Source organism: Dromaius novaehollandiae, chromosome 2 (assembly GCF_036370855.1).
Source record: "Dromaius novaehollandiae isolate bDroNov1 chromosome 2, bDroNov1.hap1, whole genome shotgun sequence".
Classification (NCBI taxonomy): domain Eukaryota; kingdom Metazoa; phylum Chordata; class Aves; order Casuariiformes; family Dromaiidae; genus Dromaius; species Dromaius novaehollandiae.
The window spans coordinates 131,520,073-131,540,110 of NC_088099.1; positions in this window are offsets into that span (position 1 = coordinate 131,520,073).

Consider the following 20,038-nt stretch of genomic DNA (forward strand, 5'->3'; position numbering starts at 1 on the left):
GTCCATTTGAACCCACAAGATCAGAACTGCTCCTGCTTCCCCTTATGCAGCATTAAAGTACAAAACCTTAACAGCCTTGGGGAAGGGGAGGTATCATAACTAGAGCCTAAGGAAAAGGATCATGCAGAAAAATTTTATTAGAGCAAGGAGTCAAACTTGGTTTTCCTCAGCCACAGGATATTGCCCTAAAGCCTGAGCTGACCTTCCTCTCCCAATTTATTGATGTGCAAATGAAGAATTTAAAAAAATTTGATTATTGAAATGTTTGCGTCTTAGCATCTTCAGAGGAGTCGCACCTGTTTAAAAAAGGGAATCTTCATTGCTATTCTGTGTTCCTAATTTTTTAAGTTTAGAAGCTAAGACTCCCAAATCCTAACTTTTTTGTGCATGGGAAAGTTACTGTCCACTCCTGATTCAGTGTTCTTATCTTGAACCTTTGGCAAGTGTGATCCCAGGGAGATGAATCTTAGGACTAGAAAAGAAGAAATCACTTCCCTGCAGATCAGTCTAAAGTGTTTGGAGATGCTCAGAAATTTTGTCATTTTTAGTATTAGCAATGGTTCTTGAAGAAATGGATTTCTGACCAAAGGCAGGGGAGGTGTCATAGGTTAATTCATTTAAGACATGGCTCTGCATATAGAAATCACCACCACAAGTGTAGTTGCATGTGTACACCCCCCACAGGTATTGTATATATTTGCTTTTTCATATATTAAGCCTAAAAACAACTTATGCTTTTGCATTAATGATATGAAGTAAGTTAATTAATATCACATTAGCTGAACATGGTGAGGTAAGGATGAAGTGTACAATGTCTCCTTCGTAGAGGCAAGTCAAATCACTAAAAATGTTGCATGTTTGCAGTTATATTTGTCTTAGCCTTTTCCCTTTAGTAACACTTAAAAGCAGGAAAAAGAAAACAATTCATCTTGAGGTTGATTGAACCTGACACAAAAGACCGTAAAAGCTCAAAAGATGGTCTAATGTGGAAATACATATTTCAACAATTTGTAAATTGTGCATTATACACTCAGTGAATAATTGTGGTCTGCTTACCAAATATGAATGTGGACAATTGCTAATGTAGTATCATGTCAGTCCGTGAGACAGAGACATTATATTGTTGATACAAAAATGCACATTGAAGAAACAGTACCAAAGAAATAAATATTTGCCATTGTTCAAACTTTAATAAATGAGCTGTTTTAATGTTGTTAGAGGTTTCGAAGAAGTCTTATTTGAGCCAACTAAAACTTTTAAGACTATGTTCCCTAAATGTATATTATAAGAGTGCAAAATGCATCCACATATGATGTGTCGTTATCTTGTCTGTCTCTTTTTCTAATTCTGTCTTTTGATGTCATTTAAAAATGGCTAGGGAAGTGTTTTGAAGGCTTGTAAGAAAAAAAAGCTGCTCTCATTTCCAAGACGAGTCTTGCTATGAAGTCTCAGGAATCGGCTTATATGGGTGAGTTATCACAAACCTTTTAAGAAAATGGGAGGACATAGGCTGTATTTAAAATTGAAAATATACGTGTGTGTGTGTGTGTATGTGTGAGTGTGTGTGTGCGCGTGTGCGTGTGTACAGGCAAACATGGCATTCAGGAGAGTGAAATGAAATGAGCCAGAAACTTCTCACATTTTCCTGGCATCTGTGGCGTGTCGCCATATGAGAACCATATGACTGCTGGCAGATTGGCATGTCAGCTCAAGCATGTACAACTTGACCTCACTGAGCTCTGTGTTTATCAGTTTATAACAGGAATATCGATACAATTTTAACTGCAGTCTTTCTGTGCAAGGACACTTCATCCTTTCACAGTCCTAATTCTCCTTTGCTAAAATGACAGCACCTTGTTTTTGAAGTCACTTTTCTACGGGGGGGAGGGGGGGGGCGCGAAGAAAAAGGCAGCAGGAGACAGCAGAAAGCTGTTCTGTATGCCAGAATGATGTTTCATTCATTGTTTTGTTAACTGTGAAGTCCTTAGTGGAGTTTGTCACAGGATTGCCTGGCTGACTTATGCTTTCTTTGTGGCTGAAAACCACAACAGTATTAAAGACACAGGTGGAGTCATTTCAGGTAGAAACAAAAATCTGAAATGATGATAAAGGTGAAGGTCCACCTGATGTCTGCACAGAGTAGACTGATACAGTCCTAGTTTTTATTCACTTACAAGAGAGATAATGCATGAAAATGTGAGGGCAGAGGGGGGTTTCATCTCAAGTTGACTTTGGCTGTCCTGGTCTCCAAAAGAGCGGAATATATGTAAGCAGATATGTAGTTGCCACAACTCATACATATACAGTTACATACAAGAATGATAGACATGATATAAAAACAGAGACAAATAGCTCACTGTCAAGAATGAGAAACTGGTTAGAAGCCTAATCATAAATCTGAGTTTGCTTCAAAGAATCAGGTGTCACACAAACTTGCCTGGCTGTTTATGGCCGGGTGAGAGCTGATAACAGGGAAGTGATGTAGCACAGTCTGGCCAGGATCTGGGTTGCAGAGCAGTGTGCAAAAAGCACAGAGAGTACTTCTGACCATAGGACTTCAGTTAAACCACCTTCATCGCCATCGTTTCCTAGAAGAATAAGAGTAAATCTCTACTCTTATAACACATGAACGTACACATGCACTATGAATAGTTCCACTAACAGTGTGCAAAGATGTTCAAATGGACATGCGTTGCTTCACGTTAGTGTCTGCAACCGCACTCACAGGGTTCTTCAGAAATGACATTTTTCATATCTGCTCAAGCTTTTTTGAAGGTTAAGCTTGAAACTGCTGTGGTTTCCTAACCTCCTCTATCCTAGCCACTTATTTAGAATTTCATTAAGGCAGATTCTAGGACTGAAGTTCAAAATTTTCTCATGAACACACTGTCTTGATCACAAACATTATAGAGATGAAACTGTAATGAGCAGGGTTTTGTAAACACCAGTATGAAGGATATATGGAAGGCTAATGAAGAACGTTGTCAGGAAATGAAGTAGATAATGTCTTGAAGTCCAAAGGGAAATGGGATCTGATTTGTCAAGCAGTTTTGTTTGTTCAATTTTTAAAAAACTAGGAACAGAAAGGGAGTGAGATCTAAAAATTCAATTCTCATGTAGGGAAACTATGGGAGAGGAGGATACAAAGGAACATCCTGCCACATACAACTATATAACTTTGTATAATCATATAGTGGATCTGTAGTGATCAAAATTGCCATTTACATTGTAACTGAGGAATGTATCAGAAAGCCTAAATTATTTGGATGTATTTTCCAAAATTTCATTCAACAGTCATTTCCCACTGATGGACTGAAAGAAGGAGAAAAATAAAAACTTAAAAGTGAGGGAAAATGGCTCTGTTCTGCTGAAAACAGAGTGCTATTTATTTCTTGTTTGTTTTGGCAGGTGGCATTTGGACAGGAAATCTAATACTGTGCTAAGCCAAATGGTTTTGAGTTTACCCTCCTGTGGCCTCCAAACAAGATATGGAATTTCAAAAATTCAAAGTTTCAGAATCTTTCATGCATGACAAGCTCTGATTTAGTTTTCATTTCATCTGAGGTCAACTAGGTAGTGCTGAAAGCTTGAGAAAACTTGCCATATCAAATTACTGCAAAAGGAAGTCCAGCTCTTGGAAATGAACAGTGAACAACTTCTATTTGACAATTGTCTTTTCTGTTGGCCGAGAGATATTCTGTCAAAAGCACCAGTCTGAATCAGTGCTGACATCTAGGGGCAAAGGGCGTACTCAGAAAGATGACTAAAAATCAAATACAAGCACAAATTCTAACAGGGGAAATGTCTCATTTCAACAATTTGCACACACACTTGCAATTTTGCACATGCATATTTAGCCTTGAGAACCCACTAAAATTATGAGTGAACTAGACCATTTCTAAATCATACGTATTGGTCTGTGATCCTTTTCCTTTATTAGGAAAAAAACTAGATTTGTCGCTAGATCCAGACTTTCTCATCATGTTTATTATAAATGTAATTTATTACTCCGAATAGTAACATAAATACTTTGACTAGTAGCAGCATATACAGAAATACTGTATGCCTGCGGTTTGTGGTGGTGGCATGCCTTTCTTAAAGAAAGATAAAACCACTTCTGTGCATTGAACTGGTTTTAAACAATTGGCACCAAATAATGAAATCGTAGTCATCTGGAGAGAATGACATAAAAAAAATCTGCATAAAACAGTATAATAGATCATACAGTAGTTACAGTGTAAACCTGATTAAATGGTAGATTTATACCTCCACAAGCAAAGCCCCTCATCATTAAATAGTAGTTAGTGTAAATGGACAAGTCAAGCTGTTTGTGCCTTTTTGTTTCTTTTCATAGAAGTGAAGTAAGAGGGGGGTACTTAAGTGCATGATTCAGAAGGGAGGGAAAATCATTTATGGCAGCATGTGGACAGGTTTGAGTGAGAGCAGATTTCCATGCAGGAATGAAATATGAGCCAGGGAAAACACCGCTTTTTGAACACACTCACAAGCCCTGATTACATGGCCCACTGCTGGAGTTAATCCAGATTCCTGTTTAATTAAATAGTAGCAGTCATTCTGCTGCTTTACATCAAAATGCACAAAGGTGACATGGAGGTGAAATACAAAATATGATATCCACCTCTCTTCATTGTTGCTGAGAAATTAAAGGTTTTATTTAAAATCTTGTAATGAAAAGCTATTAATTGTAGGGGATATACATTTGCTGTATAGAGAAATAACTTTGCCACTAAATAGACTATGTATCAAAATAGCCTGTACTATATACTGTAGATTATTTGCTGTGAGAAAATCAGTCGTATCCTAGGCCCACATTATCAACCTGTTTCTGGAAAAAAATCATTCGAAGATTATTTTTTCTTTATAGCAATAAGAAGAAAAACTTCAGCTGAAGGGTCTCTTCATGAAATAACCAGGACACACTGTCCCATTCTAATGCTGGGAACTTGGTTATCCCATATGTAGGACCTATCCTTCATCATCTATCTATCCTTATTCAACTCTTCCTTAGGTGAGAGTCTGAAATATTCCTCAGCCTTAGGGCACTAGTAACTCATCTCTAATACAAGCGGAGGGAGATGAGAAATGCACTGTCCAAGGTTAAGGTGTATAATAGAAGTAACCAGGTGAGAACTTCCAAACTTAAAATGTGTGTGTATATACATATACATGTATATATATATACATATATATGTTCCACTTCTCCAAAGCGGGAATATCTTTTTTTATTAATCTGTTCATCTGTGGTACAGGTATCCTGATTTCATTGCATGCCAGACCCTGACCCATTTAGAAGATGCAGATGCGTTGGGAAACACAGACCATGGAATAGTTAAAGTATTCTCTTTCATTGAAAAATCAATTTTTCCAGCATATCATCTCATGTAGGGACATAGTAGAGATATATATGATGGGATTATACATTTCTGTAGCGTTATATGGCAAATATGGCTAGCATCCTTAGAGAAGTAAAAATAATAATAAACCTTGGTTTCCTCTTGCCAAGGAATGTAAGGGTTAAGTTCACTTTGTTATTTGATTGAAGCCAACAGCAAAGAAAATTGTTGACCAAAGACAGCAAAGAGGGGCTCCTTGAAGAGGAAAGACAACTGGTGTGTAGGCAAGAAGTCAAGTGGAAAATATTAGGGGATTAACATTTTCCTCACAAGCACACATTGGCCCATTCTTTAAAAAAGATTTTTTCTATACTTTTTTAAAAAGCATAAACTGAGAGCAATAAATGAAACTGAATGGCAAAAGGTTTAACACTGATTGAAGTTAAATGTTGTCTTTATTTAATTCCATATTAACTGGTGTAACTCATTTCACAGATATTACTGAGCCAAGAATCAGCAGGATTCAGAAAACGTAAAAAACTTTTCTGTGGATATTGAGAGCATTCAGTCACATTAAATTAGAAGGAACTATCTCCTAACAGTATAAGTACTCATATCTTAAAGAATGAAACAGGCTTCGAATGCCTGTTAATCTTGGCCAGGACATAACTCACAGTGCAGGCAAATGACTTAGTATGGGTTTTTAAACCTTGCTCTGACACATCAGAGGCCAACTAGACGGACCACTAGTCTGACCTGCCATGGTTGTTCCTATATCCCTTCTGATGTTGTTCATCTCTGTGTCTATCTTAGCATAATCATTCTAAACACTTTGGCACATCTTTGGGCAGGTAAATGTACTTTATTTACTTCAGATACCTCAGCTGCCACTACCCCATTGCCCTCTCTCTGTCTCTGGCAGCCTGAATGTGCTGTCTCCCTTCAGAGCCGCCCTGCCAGTTTCTCCTCAACCCCTGACAGCTTTTCTCTGTCTTTTCCTCTCCAAGGAAACATCCCTTAAAAACCCAAATAAATTCTGCTTCCCAGAAACCAAAGTCTCTTCTCCTTTCCCATCTTTGGCAATACTCTGCCATCACCCACGCAATTGAACATTCCTCTCCCGAAACGTTCTCCTCTCATGATTTTCCAAAAGTCAGTCCTATCCCTTTTGTTCCCCATCACTGTATTTTGGTGCGTTCCCTTAGTGTCTGCTGGTATCTGTCCCCAGGTGTCTTCCTTCGGTCCACTTCTGCTTCCCTGGTACTGTACTCTTGATCAGCCATACCTTGTAATAGTAATTCATTTCTGCATATGACTCATCTTCTCACTCCAGCCATTCTCTATTCAGCTTTCAACCTCTGACTAACTTCCTTACATCATTTCATCCTCAATGTCCAAGTGCTAAGTTATACCCAGTGCATTAAAAATTAAATTGCTCAGCTTTCCTCCAGATGCCTTTCACCCTGCTTCTCCACGCTTTTCTTCCACAGGCTCACTGCTGTAGCAAGCTGGGCAGGGATGGAAAGGATGGGGATAAATACATTCAACATTTCCTGCCATCCAGGAAAAAAGAGCAGCATTTCAGAAAAAGAAGAAAGAGGATGGCTCTAAATTCTGTTTAACATATTTGTAAAATCTTTCCAAAATCTTTTTCCAAAGCCAAATTTCCAAATTCCAAAGCCAATCCCATCTGATTTTTAAAAACAGCCAGAATTTTTCCCTTTTTCTTCTCTGCTTTTGAGGCCCAAGGGTGGCCTCCCCCACCATAAAACTGGAAGAGAGGCCCGAGAAGCAGCAGTTTGCGGCAGGTTTTCTTTCCCAAGCATCCCCACCAGGTGCCAGGGTGCAGCTGGCTGCGGCTCATGCTACCCCTGAAGGTCCTGGCTCCTGTTTCACCCTCCGTCATGGTCATGGTGATGAAGCTGCACTGGAAACGTGCTTCTGAGCACTGTGCTCTGGGCAGCGCCTGTTAGGATACGAAGCCGCAGTTAAAGCTTGTCCTCCACAAGGAAGAAGTATTTCAACCCAAGGTTAGAGGGACATCATCTCCACTTTCTTGCCAGCTGCATTCATGCCTGTACAATACATTTAATTTAGAACACCTAAATAAGGCAAGGATGTGCCATCATAGCTGCTTTGTCTATATGTATTTTACATGTACTCAGTACACATATAATTTGGCTGTGGCCACTCTGGGGCTCTCAAGAAGCTCATAGAGGGCTCCCATATCAGCAGCATGTCCCATGAGACACAGTGGAGCTTTCCTGGCATGGGGAATGCTCTGCACCATGCCAAGATTTGGGTTGGGAAGTCTGACCTTTATACCTCTATGGTGCATATCTTTTCATTTCATGTCACTGGTTCTTTTTTCTCTCTCTCTCTCTCTGCTTCCATTTTTGCTTCTTCTGACTATGTCTGACAATCTTTAGCCCTTTCTCCACGTATCTGTATTACTTGTCTTTCTTTTTTGCACAGTGGCCTTATTTTTTCAAATCGTTTGTTGCTTTCTGCACTTTTACAGTTCTTTTTCTGCACAGAGCAGGGCAATTTTTTTTCTTATGGGAAACAAGCCCTGGTTCGAAACCCAAGTTTTCAGCTTGTCAGAACAGAGTTTCCACTCCTAATGGTAATTTCCTTCCCTCCTCCCAAATCCAGTTTTAAAAGCTACGAGAAACAGAGGCCAGACAGGACTGAAAAGAAACCCAGTGTTAATAAAATGTCATTCATGCTTTGAATGACAGAGTGAGGCTGTATATTTGATATACTATAAAAAGCCTCAAACACTAGTATATTGTGTGAAAAAATAACTGCTATTCTTTGTGAAGGTGCCATTTATCAGCATCTGAAGAGGTTATTCAAGTGAATAGATTAACAAACATGAACTAAAGTGTAATGTTTATCAGCTGTCCTGTTTAACTCTAAATAATATAGCAGAAGATGGCTCTTAAAAATGAAATGGCCATCAATCCATACTCACTGCTGTTTTACACCAGAGGTTATATATAGCCCTATGGAAACAATGCACATTTGAGGTGTGCTGCTGGGGGTCACTCCACCAGTCAGAGGAGAGAGGCTAAATAACATGCCTTGGGTAGACACAGCCAAGCACTTTGTCATTTTAATAACACTCTCATTCCAGAAAGTTTCACCAGTTATGACCATGATACTTAATTGCTCTCATTTATCTCTCTAATAAATGGTATCATTGACTTAGAGCTGTCGTAGAAATACAACTGGAAAGTGCATAAGTAAACCTGCTATCCACACCTAGCGATGAGAGTGGGGGAATGCATGGCAGTAAGAAATGCAGCAAAGGCCTTTACAATGTTGCTACATGAAATTTAGAAGAGTAAAACAGATATTTTATTGGTCTTTATTCTCTTGAAATGCTCTGAAGTGCAGAAATAGGCCTGTTTCGTGATGATGGCTTGAGAGTCTGAGATGTGACATTGTCCTTTGGTTCTGCTCCATCTTCACATAGGTGGAGATAGCTGCAAGGCAGTGCAGTGGATCCTTTGCTCTGCACATAGAAAAAGGATTTCAGCTCCATGTTCTCCTCTGTAGTAAGGCTTTATTTGTGCTTAAGTTAGAGGAATTTAAACAAAAAAAGCAAAACAAACTCAACCAAACAGAAAGCCCCCCAAATGGCTTTACTCAACCTGAGTGAACAAGCAGGAAAAAGGCCCCAAATAAATTCTTAGCGGTGATTCTGCTTTATCTCTATAGGGTACAAATCACTGCCATTTCCAAGTCTTTATCTCCCTTGCAGGGGTTACCACCTGCTGCATTTCCAGCAGGTCTGGATGGTTTTGCTATGGCCTGGCCAGGGGCCGTCAGAACTACTGTGCCCAAGCAGGATGATCTGTGAGTGCACAGCAGATGTGCCCAAGGTGGCTGGGCTTTTTGCTTGTTTGTTTGTTTGTTTTCCTGTATTTCTAGTGAAGGAACCTATATCTAGAAAGGATCTATTCTGACCAAGCTCAGCTCAGTCTGGACTTCTCGTCTCAGCTCTGCCACTTACCATGGGGAGATCTGAGAGGGCTGTTAATGTGCTACTTCCTAGGAATCCTCCTTTCCCAGGGCTCTGGGATTAAATGGCTGGAGTTTGACAATTAAAAGTTGCCTATTCTCAGTTAACCTTTGTGCCTACAAGGGTAGAAAGCAGCAGCATTTTACAAGTCTGAGTGCTCTAAAAGTGATCATGCGAGATGATGAGTGTCTTGGGGCGTCCTGTGCTGCTTCATGCAGGAAATTAAGTGATTTTTGGAAATAAACTTCCTGGGAATTGCTAGATTCCTCAACACAGGATAAAAAAGATGAAAGTTCCTTTAAGGAAAGCATAAAGGGAGTGAAGGAGGCAGAGCGTGAACAGAGAAAAGCCAAGGGGTTTCTTCAGGGCTAGAAGGAGGAAATAGCCTAAGTGAGCAAATGAGAGGTAGAACAGGGGAGAATTGACGACCCTGCAGCAATCAGCGCTTCTCAGTCTGCTCATTTCTCAGAACAGTTTGCTTCCCTTCCTATTATTCCACTGCTACCCAAGCTAGGAAAAACATTTTTAAAAAATGCCCCCAATTTATGTCATGGCTTTAGACTTTTTTTAGGGTCTTGCACCTTTAGCTAAGCACTCAAACTGCTGGTGGGCAGATAGTTTGCCACTACAGCTCTGAGAGACTTCCTCAGCAGAGTTCACAACTGTGGCTAACAGTTTCGATGCTTCTGCTAAAAATACATTACACCTGGAGATACTTGATAACTCTTTTCCCAGAACTGATGAAAATTACTGTTACTTTTCTGAAAGGAATTTTCAGGAAGTGTTAAAAATATTTATAAAAAGAGGAGCTGGCTTTAAATGTAATATTCTCAACAGCTTTGAACTGTTGGTAAATCCAGTTTGTTTCCTAATATTTCTCCACATTTCTTTATGGAAATAACTTCACACAGTTAGAATCTGTGAGAAAGAAGGTGATGCAGGTCATGAAATGATACCAGATTTTAATTTCTACTGTATGAAATTCATAGTGTGCAGGGTCTCAAACAACAGCTAACAAGTTAGATTGTATTCTTAGTATAGACTCTCTAACCTGTGCCTCCCTTTTATGAGTAGACATTGACTTTTCCTATGTGAAAGCACAAAAGGTTGATGCTGTGTGGGAAATTCAAGGCAGATTACAGGCTGTAAAAACAAGGAGAAAAAGGATTTTTTTTTCCATTTTTGGGCCTTTTAAAATGTTGGGAAAATGTATCAGGCCATTTCAAAACTGATGTTTCTGAAACCTTGTTAGAATGAAAAGCTGAAAAAAAAATTGATGGAATGGAACCTTTATTTTTTAAAAATGAAAAGCTGGGAAAAAAATTGATGGAATGGGACCTTTATTTTTTAAATGGTTTCCACTGCTGTTAAAGCAAAATTGTTAACCAAGGGGAAGTAATTGTTTCAAAACCACAAATTCAAATTTGCATTTGAAAATGCTGAAACAAAACACCTCAGTTTGTTCCACCTCTTTAAAGATTTTTCATTTTCCTAAGGGAACATTTTGGTAAAAATAATACAGCATTGCAAGATGCTTCAGTTCTGCTGACACAAATTCAGGAACATTTTGCCCAGCCCTCTGTGGCAGTAGTGAGGAAGGTGTTTGTGAGGAAAGGAGCACTGAGGGAAAGAAAAATGTTGGGGCAGGTACTGAGTCTTGGAAGGGCTAGGGATTTTGTAGGAGTTGAATACTGCAATAAGAAAAGAGAAAAGAGACAGGGAGTACTCATGAAAGTCCAGAAGCTACCGCATAAGTTAGACAGTAGCAGAAAATTGAGAGACCAAGGAGAAAGTCAGTAGACTGAATGGAAAATTTGGGAGCACAAGAAGAAAGTCAATAAAGTAAAACAAGATTCAACAAAGGAGGTGGAGGAACCATTGAGAATATGAACTGCAGATAGAAAGCCAGTGAATTGCCTTGGCACAGTGAGAGAAGCATTAAAAGGCTTTAGGAGAAAGATATTAAGAAGCAAAAGGAGAACAAAAGGCTGAGGTGGGGCACTGATGGCAGTAGATGAGAAAGAGTATCTGCAAGACAGTGGAAGACACAAGGCTGCTAAAGAAGAGAAATATGATATAGAGGTAGTGGAGAGGATAGGGAATGGCAGCTGGAAATGTCTGTGCAAGTCAGCTGCCCATACGTGTTCCACAATAACACATATTCATTTATTCACTCTGGGTGAAATCCTGGCTCAGTCACAGACCATGGGAGTTTTGCCATTGACTTGATTAGGGCCAGGATTTGCTGTTTTTGGTTTAGTTCCACAAACAGTGTCTGTCTCATTTTAAGTGCAGCAAGATGTTTAAAAATTAAGAAGAAAATGAAGTTTTCAAATGAACAAGGCCCTCACCGGAAAGATTGGACAAAGAGTACAGAAACCCCTTGCCAAGAAATGAGTTGGATGAGCAACATCTACATTAATGAATTCTCTTTCCTGTTACCAGAAATGGTGATAAGTGCCATAATGTGACAGCTACCAGTCATTTTTGTTGTGTTTATGTATGTCTATATAATAGGCATGAAGTTTATTCTTCTCCCCTCCTATTTTGCATTCTGCAAGAAAATTTCCACTGATGTGAAATTTCAGTAACAGTTGCAAAGAAATATTTTGCCTTTTTTTCTTCTCTATGTTCTATACTACTATACTACTCTATACTACTATATAGTAATAAAGAAGTGAATTTTTAAAGAGCTGTAAACTGAGTATAGCTTTATGATGAATGAAACATCAAGGTATATTTTAAAGGAGTCACACCTGATTTCTTTGACAGTAATAGGGTTTTTTAGCTAGATTTCAGTGAAGTTGGTCTTGATGCCTAAATAAATACCACATGGAAATATTAATGCAACCAAGGAGGATATTATCAGATTCAAAATATAGATATATTATAGACCAAAGGATATCATGCAAATAGAGCAGCTTAGGGTGTTATCAGCGTAATGATGTTGTAAAATATTATTCCTGACTGGTAACCTTATCTTTCACACCCATTGCAAGACATCTAAAATGCCATATTAAGACAGTTTTAAAAATAAATAATTTCATCCAGTTCCTGAAGTGAAATGCTTTTCATTTGAGCATAAATTCAGGATAAAAATAAAGAGAGACCTTTGCAATTTTTCTGCAAAATTAAACACTGTTATCTGAACCACTGACAGAAATATATTTACATATTTCAGGCTAAAGATCTTTTGTAAATGTTTAGTTACCACATTCAAACCTTTCAACACTTCTCCCAGAATCACATTATTCTTATGAAGATACAACAAGAAGTCAAAGAATAAAACGTAAAAAGCTCCACTTAAATAATATGAAGGTTCTGAAATGAACTGACAGCATCCAGGAAGCTAGAAGTTACAGCTGACAGTCTGTCCTTAACTCACGCTGTGTGAAAAAAGCCATAGCACTAACGCATGTTAGCTGCGCTCTGAAGTTGAACGCCTCGCCCTGCCCTCCTCTAATTGAGTTATGGTCCTTGTTGTTTTGAGGTCTGTTTTTCAAACCTGGCTTCTGTGTTGCTGTTAGAAAATGTGCATGTCAGTCACACACAAAATAAATCATTGCTCCACAGTCTCCATTTGGTCCATGCACGTACTAAAGCAGCAGCTGGAACATAAGCTGCTAGTCATGAACGTGCATGTCTTTACTTTAGACATCTTGGGTTTAGTAAAACATGCAACAGTTTGATGTCTGCATATTCAGAACCCATTTGCTTTACCTATTTGCTATCTTTTACACGTGCTGCAGTTTACTGGCTGTTTATGTATTTCTCATTTATAATATTCAATAAAGATAAACATTAAAAAGCTAAGTACACTGCATATTTTTAAAACACATTGGTAGTTCAAGGATCACCTGTGCTGAAGTCTCTTCCCTTTTAGGAACTGGCTCTTCTCTGTAATTGCATGGAGAGAAGAGAGAATACTTCCTGACACTGCTCCATTCCCCAAACTGGCTCTGTTAGGGCTTGGTGAAAGTAACTAAATTTCTGCAAGTTATATACCCAACTCAGAGGAAGCAGGACAGACTTCCGTTCATCCCTTTGAAATTTAAAGAGTACAAATAAGCATCCCTGAAAACTATGTAAAGCAGCTCACTACCAGTTCACAGACCAAGAAAACGCTCTTGCATTTCCTAGGATACCGCCAAGAACATTGATTCATCTAAAAAGAAACAATTTCTAAAACTGGTCAAATCTTTTTATACCTATTAAAAATAGAGTTTAGACTGTGCAAGATGGATAAAAGTCTGTCTGTCTTATAGTGTTCCTCTTTTCCAAATGAGTAGTCAAATATTCAATATCTGTAATCTATAAACCCAAAGGTTTCCCCATATTTCAGTTTAAGTAAAGTGTCTGCAGGATTTTGATGTTAACTTTCCTTGAATGGTCCTTTTCTGTAGCTTTGCTTTCCAAGTTGCTGGGTATATGTATTGCTGATTAATCTGAGCAGTTTCCATAAGAGCGAGCCTTGACAATGTTCACTGGTTCTTGTGGGATAACACTTCTGTGACCCCTATTTGCGAAACCTTCCTGCCCGTTCCTGACAATGTCTCCTTAATAAACCTGAGCTCAAACAACTAGTGGAAGGTGCTGGTAGCAGAATCATAATAATAAAGAAAACCAACCCACACGCTAGAGGAGGTATTTAAAAAAATTAGAACATCTGAGATAAAAAGGTGTAGAGAACATGACAGTCTGTCAGTAGAAGTCTGAGCTGATAAAGCCAGCAGTTTGTTGAAATGTAACTGCATTCTGCTCAAATGCTAGGAGTGTAACAAGGCACCCATGCAAAAAAAAAAAAAAAAAAAAAAAAAAAAAAATGCTGAATGAATATTTTAATTAACTCATGTGCATTTTTAATTAAAAACATAATGTGTCAGGAAAATGAATAATGCCTTGGGGCAATAAAATAGCTAGATTTTCTGTTCAGTCTTCTGCTTCATATCTTTTATGGAAGTAGGATATTATTGTTAAAGGAAAAAAAAACACCCTTTCCAGTCTTCCAGCCCCTCTCCACACACACCCCACCAGCCCCAACCAGACTAGAAAGGAAATGTAACACGTAACAAAAACAAAGGTGTGGACAAAATGAACAGTATTAAATGAATATATCATGCAAGGTATCCTATGTGTTGTCATCATGCTGTTTGTGCCATAACACTTCTGGCTTTTGATGCAAAAACCTTGACATTCAACTACAAAATCAGAGTCTTCCTCTAAATAAAATATGCTCAGAAAATGGGGATGCCTCCCTTTTCTGAGTGCAAACATGAAATATCTGAGGCGTTGATGAAGAAGTGATGGTCTTCACCCTTTAGAGATGCAGCCATTTTAAAATGTTTCCACCTGGAACCCCCTAACTTGAGATACTAGAAAATGCTGGACTTTTAAAGTAAAAATGATAAAGCTTTCAAATATTAGAAAGGAAAAGCAATAAAATAAATGAAGAGGAACAAAAGTTGCAGGAAAACGTTGACTTTTCCCAAGTGGAAAATGTGGGATGTCCAAATGTATTTATTTCTTTTCTTTGTCCAGATACCACACAGACCTCACTGGGAGAGATTTGAAATTCTAGCAGCTATAGCATAGCCTGGGGCAAAGGCAGGGTCACAAGCACCATCATGTAACACATTTCAAATCCTGTCAGTGAGGCTCCTTAGGTCCAGTGTCGCCAGCAGCCCCAGGGTCACCGTGCTTGCTGCAGGAACCTGCTACCTGCTCATACCTTTTCTGTGCTTTATATCATTTTGATCATAAATCACATCTAAATTGTGAGAAAGCCATGTTACTTAATGTTCAATGAAAGCATATGAATCTTTGTGTGCAAATAGTCTGGGACTACCTCCAGTTTACAGCAGATTTTGCAGCGTTCTGGTCACCCACTGGCTTCAATGGGAAGTGCAAGATACCCAGAATCTCCTCTAAATGCCCACATGTGTATTTAAGAGCCTAAAGTTAGCCTTCTAGATTTGAAATCCTGGTGCCATTACACGGCATGTTGCTAGTTTAATTTGCTTTTTGCTCTTCTGAAAGCATGCAAAAAAAGAAGCTGCAATGCAGTCAGGTAGTGTCCACGTATGTTCGGGAGCGAAAGTGCTGCCCAGCGGATAGCGCAGCACACGCAGCACCAGAGACCATGCTTAGTCTGACAGCTGTCTGCAGCACGACTTTGGGCAGGCTACTGATTCTGAAAGTGGAGATTATGATACTGAACTTGGGAAAACATTTTGAGAGCAAACATTGCTCCTCAGCGTGGGGAGAAATGAAAGGAGATTTCTTCCAAGGACTCCACGTAACAAGCAAACCTTAATGCTCGCAATGAGCAGCTCATTCCCCAGCCTTTGCAATAATATTTGCCTGTGCATTAGCAAGCACAAAGGAAGCCCTAATCTAAAACCCACTGCTTTTATTCATGAGTGACAAACCCCTTCATACAGTGGCATTGCCAAAAGCAACCATTACATTGACATTAATAACCAGTGTTTGAAGCAAAGTGAACAATTGCTTCTCAGGCTCTGGCTGACAATCAGCCCAGATAGAGCATTTTAACACCGATATGCTGCGCGAGCTGGATTCTGCCATAGGAGATACTGGTGAGGAATCGTACCACTTCCCTTTATGAACTTCTTCTGCTGAAGTAACCTTTTCTCTTGTGGAATTTTGGTAGGCAAATATTGCCTGTAGTTAAAGAGTGAGAATAGTGTAACAGTGCAGGATTTTTATAGAAAAGGACTAGGGACTAAGCTGATTCCTAATTTCCTAAGCATGGTTTACTGTGTCACTTCACCAGTGACCTGGATATGTTTACTGATGTATTCACTGCAAGAAATGTATCAAAGGCATCTATACTTTAGGCAAGCAGCAAGTGATGGGTTTTTATTGTTATTATTATTATTACACCTATTCTAATTGAGTACTTATGCCCTACCCATTGCTAAGACATTTGAATGTTACATCAGATCAAGCTCATAAGCCACCACTGAACCCTGTTTTTGTCTTTAAGTACTTTAATTTCTGAGATGAAGTATGGACATCACAGAAGAGCCATTACCATATTCTTGTATATATCACTTAGGGATTCCTGATCAGAAAGAAAATATCTGTGATTTAGCAGCAGTGAGTCAACTATGTATGGGGACGGTACGAAGGGAAGTTTGCCCCAGGGCTCCCTTGGCTTCAGTAATCCCATCTGTCTAGTCCCTGTCTCATTTGCTCCTCCTTGCCCAGTAATCCCCTCTCTATGTTTGCCATCCTCTCCTGCCATTCCCAGAGAGGTCTCCCGTCATGACCAAGGGACTCTGCCCGCCTTGCAGGCACTGTACAAAGGGTAGGAGAAGAGGGCTGCAGGGCCCCCGGCAATGGGGACCGACTCAGGGCATGTTTTCATGGAACAGGACCTCAAAAGGGGTGCATGTTACATGAGGAGTGAGCGACATGAAAACGTGGTACCCAGAAATCAATAAAGTCATGAAAGCTGCAAGGCTCATTGAGAGCCTAGTCAGGCACTGTGTCTATACCAATAAATAACACAAAGCCAGGGCCAGAGCTCTAGCACAGGCCTGAAATCACTGTACTGCTTAATTGCAATTAAGGGCATTCCCTGATGTGTTTCCAGCCTGTGTCAGCTAATGCCCACACAACACCTGAGCGTTGTTCGGGGGTTACCTAAGCCAGGGGCCATGATCAGTGAAGAAAGAGCTTGAAAGTGCCTTGGAGGGGGGCTTTTGCCAGGGGAGGCCAAGGAAAGATGAGGGAGAACAGACCGCAGCTGCTCGGACATTTGGCCTAGGGGCAGAGTCTGGTCTCCTGCCATCCTCGTGTACTGCTAAAGTTGTGGCCTTCCTGTCCACTCCTGTGTTCTCATGATTATTGAACATGTCTGCAATAAACACAGAAACGATCATGTGTTCTCCAGTAGGCAATAATGGAAATTTCTAAAGGAATATTTAGGGTTCAGAAATAAATCAGCTTTCCAATGGGTTTGTGTTACAGAAATAAAAGTAATGGGGTATTTCACACAGCCTTGGCTTTAATGGTGAGCTCAAGAACCACAAATGAGTCTGATCTGTTCAATTTTTTAATTTTTATCTGAACACCAAATTCACAGATATTCAGACACAGTATCTTCTTCTGCCTAGGGGGGTCCCACAGTTTGTATCCCGTGTGATTAATGGATTTGCTTTGGACTTGGGGAGAAATTTCTGCTATCTGCAGACTCTCTGAAACACTATTTAAGTCATTTTTTTCTCTTTGTGCCTTCCTACTTGTAAGGTAGAGACCATAATATTTTCCTAGCTCACAAGGCTGCTGTGAGAATAAACTCCACAGACCCAGGACAGTGGAATTACACAGACGCATAAGAGAAACAGAAGTGTTGTGGGGCCATATTTTGGAGAGTCCCAAAGTAACATATTTTTCTTTTAAAATCTTCCTGGCCCATTTAATTTTCTGTAATTCTTTCATCCCTCTGTCTTTCCCCTGGCCAGGTTTTTCCAAGGAACTCTCTACTCTTGTCGAAGGGCCATGGATTTTCTCTGAAGCAACAGCACACAAATGCCTCTCAGAGGAAAAATTCAAGGGTAAGCAGCTACAATGTTTTATGATAAGTATGTTGCCTGCTGGATCTTTCCCCCCAGGGCTGCCAGAGGGGTGGGGGTTCCCAGCTTTGCACAGCCGAACCCCAATCCTGCAGAAGTGCCTCCATCACTGGAGCTTCAGGGTCCTCTAGCACTGGCTCCATGTTGCCATCGTTCACAGGCCAAAATCAAAGAACCATGCCAAACTGTGTTTTTAAGTGATGCAGAAAATAGTGGAGGCATAGAAAACATGCAGGAATTAAGAATTTAAAAAACAAAGGGGTGGCAAGGATTAGCCTACAAGCACAAGCCTCTGCGTCTGAGGTCATTGCATTTAAGGCATGTATGTGTCTGCATTCACTTAGGACACTTACTGAGTGCTAAGTTGTAATGTCTGTTTTCCAGAGCCTGAGGGGAAAACTTAATTGATTTTCACTGTACAGAAAATTCCTTCACGAGAAATACCTTTTTAGTGGCTTTATAGTAAATCCTCAGACCTGTTACTCATCTTTTCCCCCTTTTGTTTCCCATCACCTTATAGGCTAGTAGCACATCTAGTAAAGAAAAAGTTTAATTCCAGGTTGCACACATTACTGATGAACAAATATGTTTTAACAATATGCCTGTCATTTATGTTTACTTCTGCCAAATGAGTTTGCTTTTTATCATGGCAGGAGTGCCCACAGTAAGAGTTAATCTTATGCAAATTCTGGAGAATATTCCATCTTAATTCTTCATTTTTTGTCCAGTCATTCACTTTATTCTAACACTTTCATTCACTGAAGGAATAGTAATCCACCATTTGATTTAAGAGAGCAATCACAGCTCATGTTTCAAATCCTGAATATTTACAATAAGCTGAGACAAGTTATTACAGAATTATTCATCAAATTGCTTTCAGTAACAAATACATGCTGTGGAATTATGGTCTGAAAGAAGACGGTTAACAAAGAGGGAACTATGGTAAATTTAATTAAATAAATTCATTGGTACTAATTAGGGTTCAGACTGTTATACTCTTGAATCCTCTGAGCAGCAGATTGTCCCGCTGAAATCAAGTTACTTTGTAACTTACCTCATTGATTTCAGTGGGACAATCTGTAGTGGGATTATTTGCAGGACAAAGATTTCGCCATGCAATCTTCCAAATAATCGAACAGAAGCAGAACTTGATAGCCTGAACCAGTATCTTTGCTTCTGGCCATAGGTTTGAAGGACCTGGAAAAGATACACTTTTTTCACTAACTAAAAAGCAAATTTCTGGTCTTGTCTCTTGGAATCTATCTACAAACTTAAACCAGACATTAAGGAGTTGAAGTCTGCCCACTGAACATTGCAGACCTCTCATGATTCCTTGCTACGTTTGGCTGACCTTGGAGGTCATTTAGGATGTCAGATCTGTGTCTGCATATAAGGGACAGGCTGCCTCTGCTGACAGAGGGGTCGTTAGCTGATACAGCTAATGTGTCCTTTAGCTATGAGGACTTACACAACCTGAACCAAGGGGGCAGTGATTGATTAGAGGATTCAGAAGCCTAATTCCAGATACTGTCTGACATTTATTTCCTCTGCACTCCATCTTAAATCACTCTGATTAAAACTATTAAAGCTGTGTATTTCTATTTGACTTGGTAAGGATTTGCCTGCATCAAAACTGAAGCCAAAACAATTCACTTGGTCACACTTGCTTTGGCAGAAGTGCATATGTGTACACCAGTGCAATAAACGTGCCTGATTTCAAGACAGATCAGGACTGAAGTTAAATAAAAGTGCCACTAGTTGCAAAATCAGAATTTTTCATGGACTTCTTTAAGACCTACAGGTGTAGTTTATAGCCACATTAAATATCTTGTTGCCAGTTTCTCTAAAGACAAGTTCTGTATCCGTATTTTACAGACTAAATACAAGACCTCATTTCCAAAAGTTACATGAGAAGTGGTTTCCCCAGCTCTTCAGAATACAAAGCAACTTGTTTAGCTGTCTAAATAGCTGCTGAGTTATTTTTGCTGCTGAGGCCTGACTGACTATTAAATGGTGGTGAGCAGAGATTTCCCCCCTGTATATAAGAGTTGTCC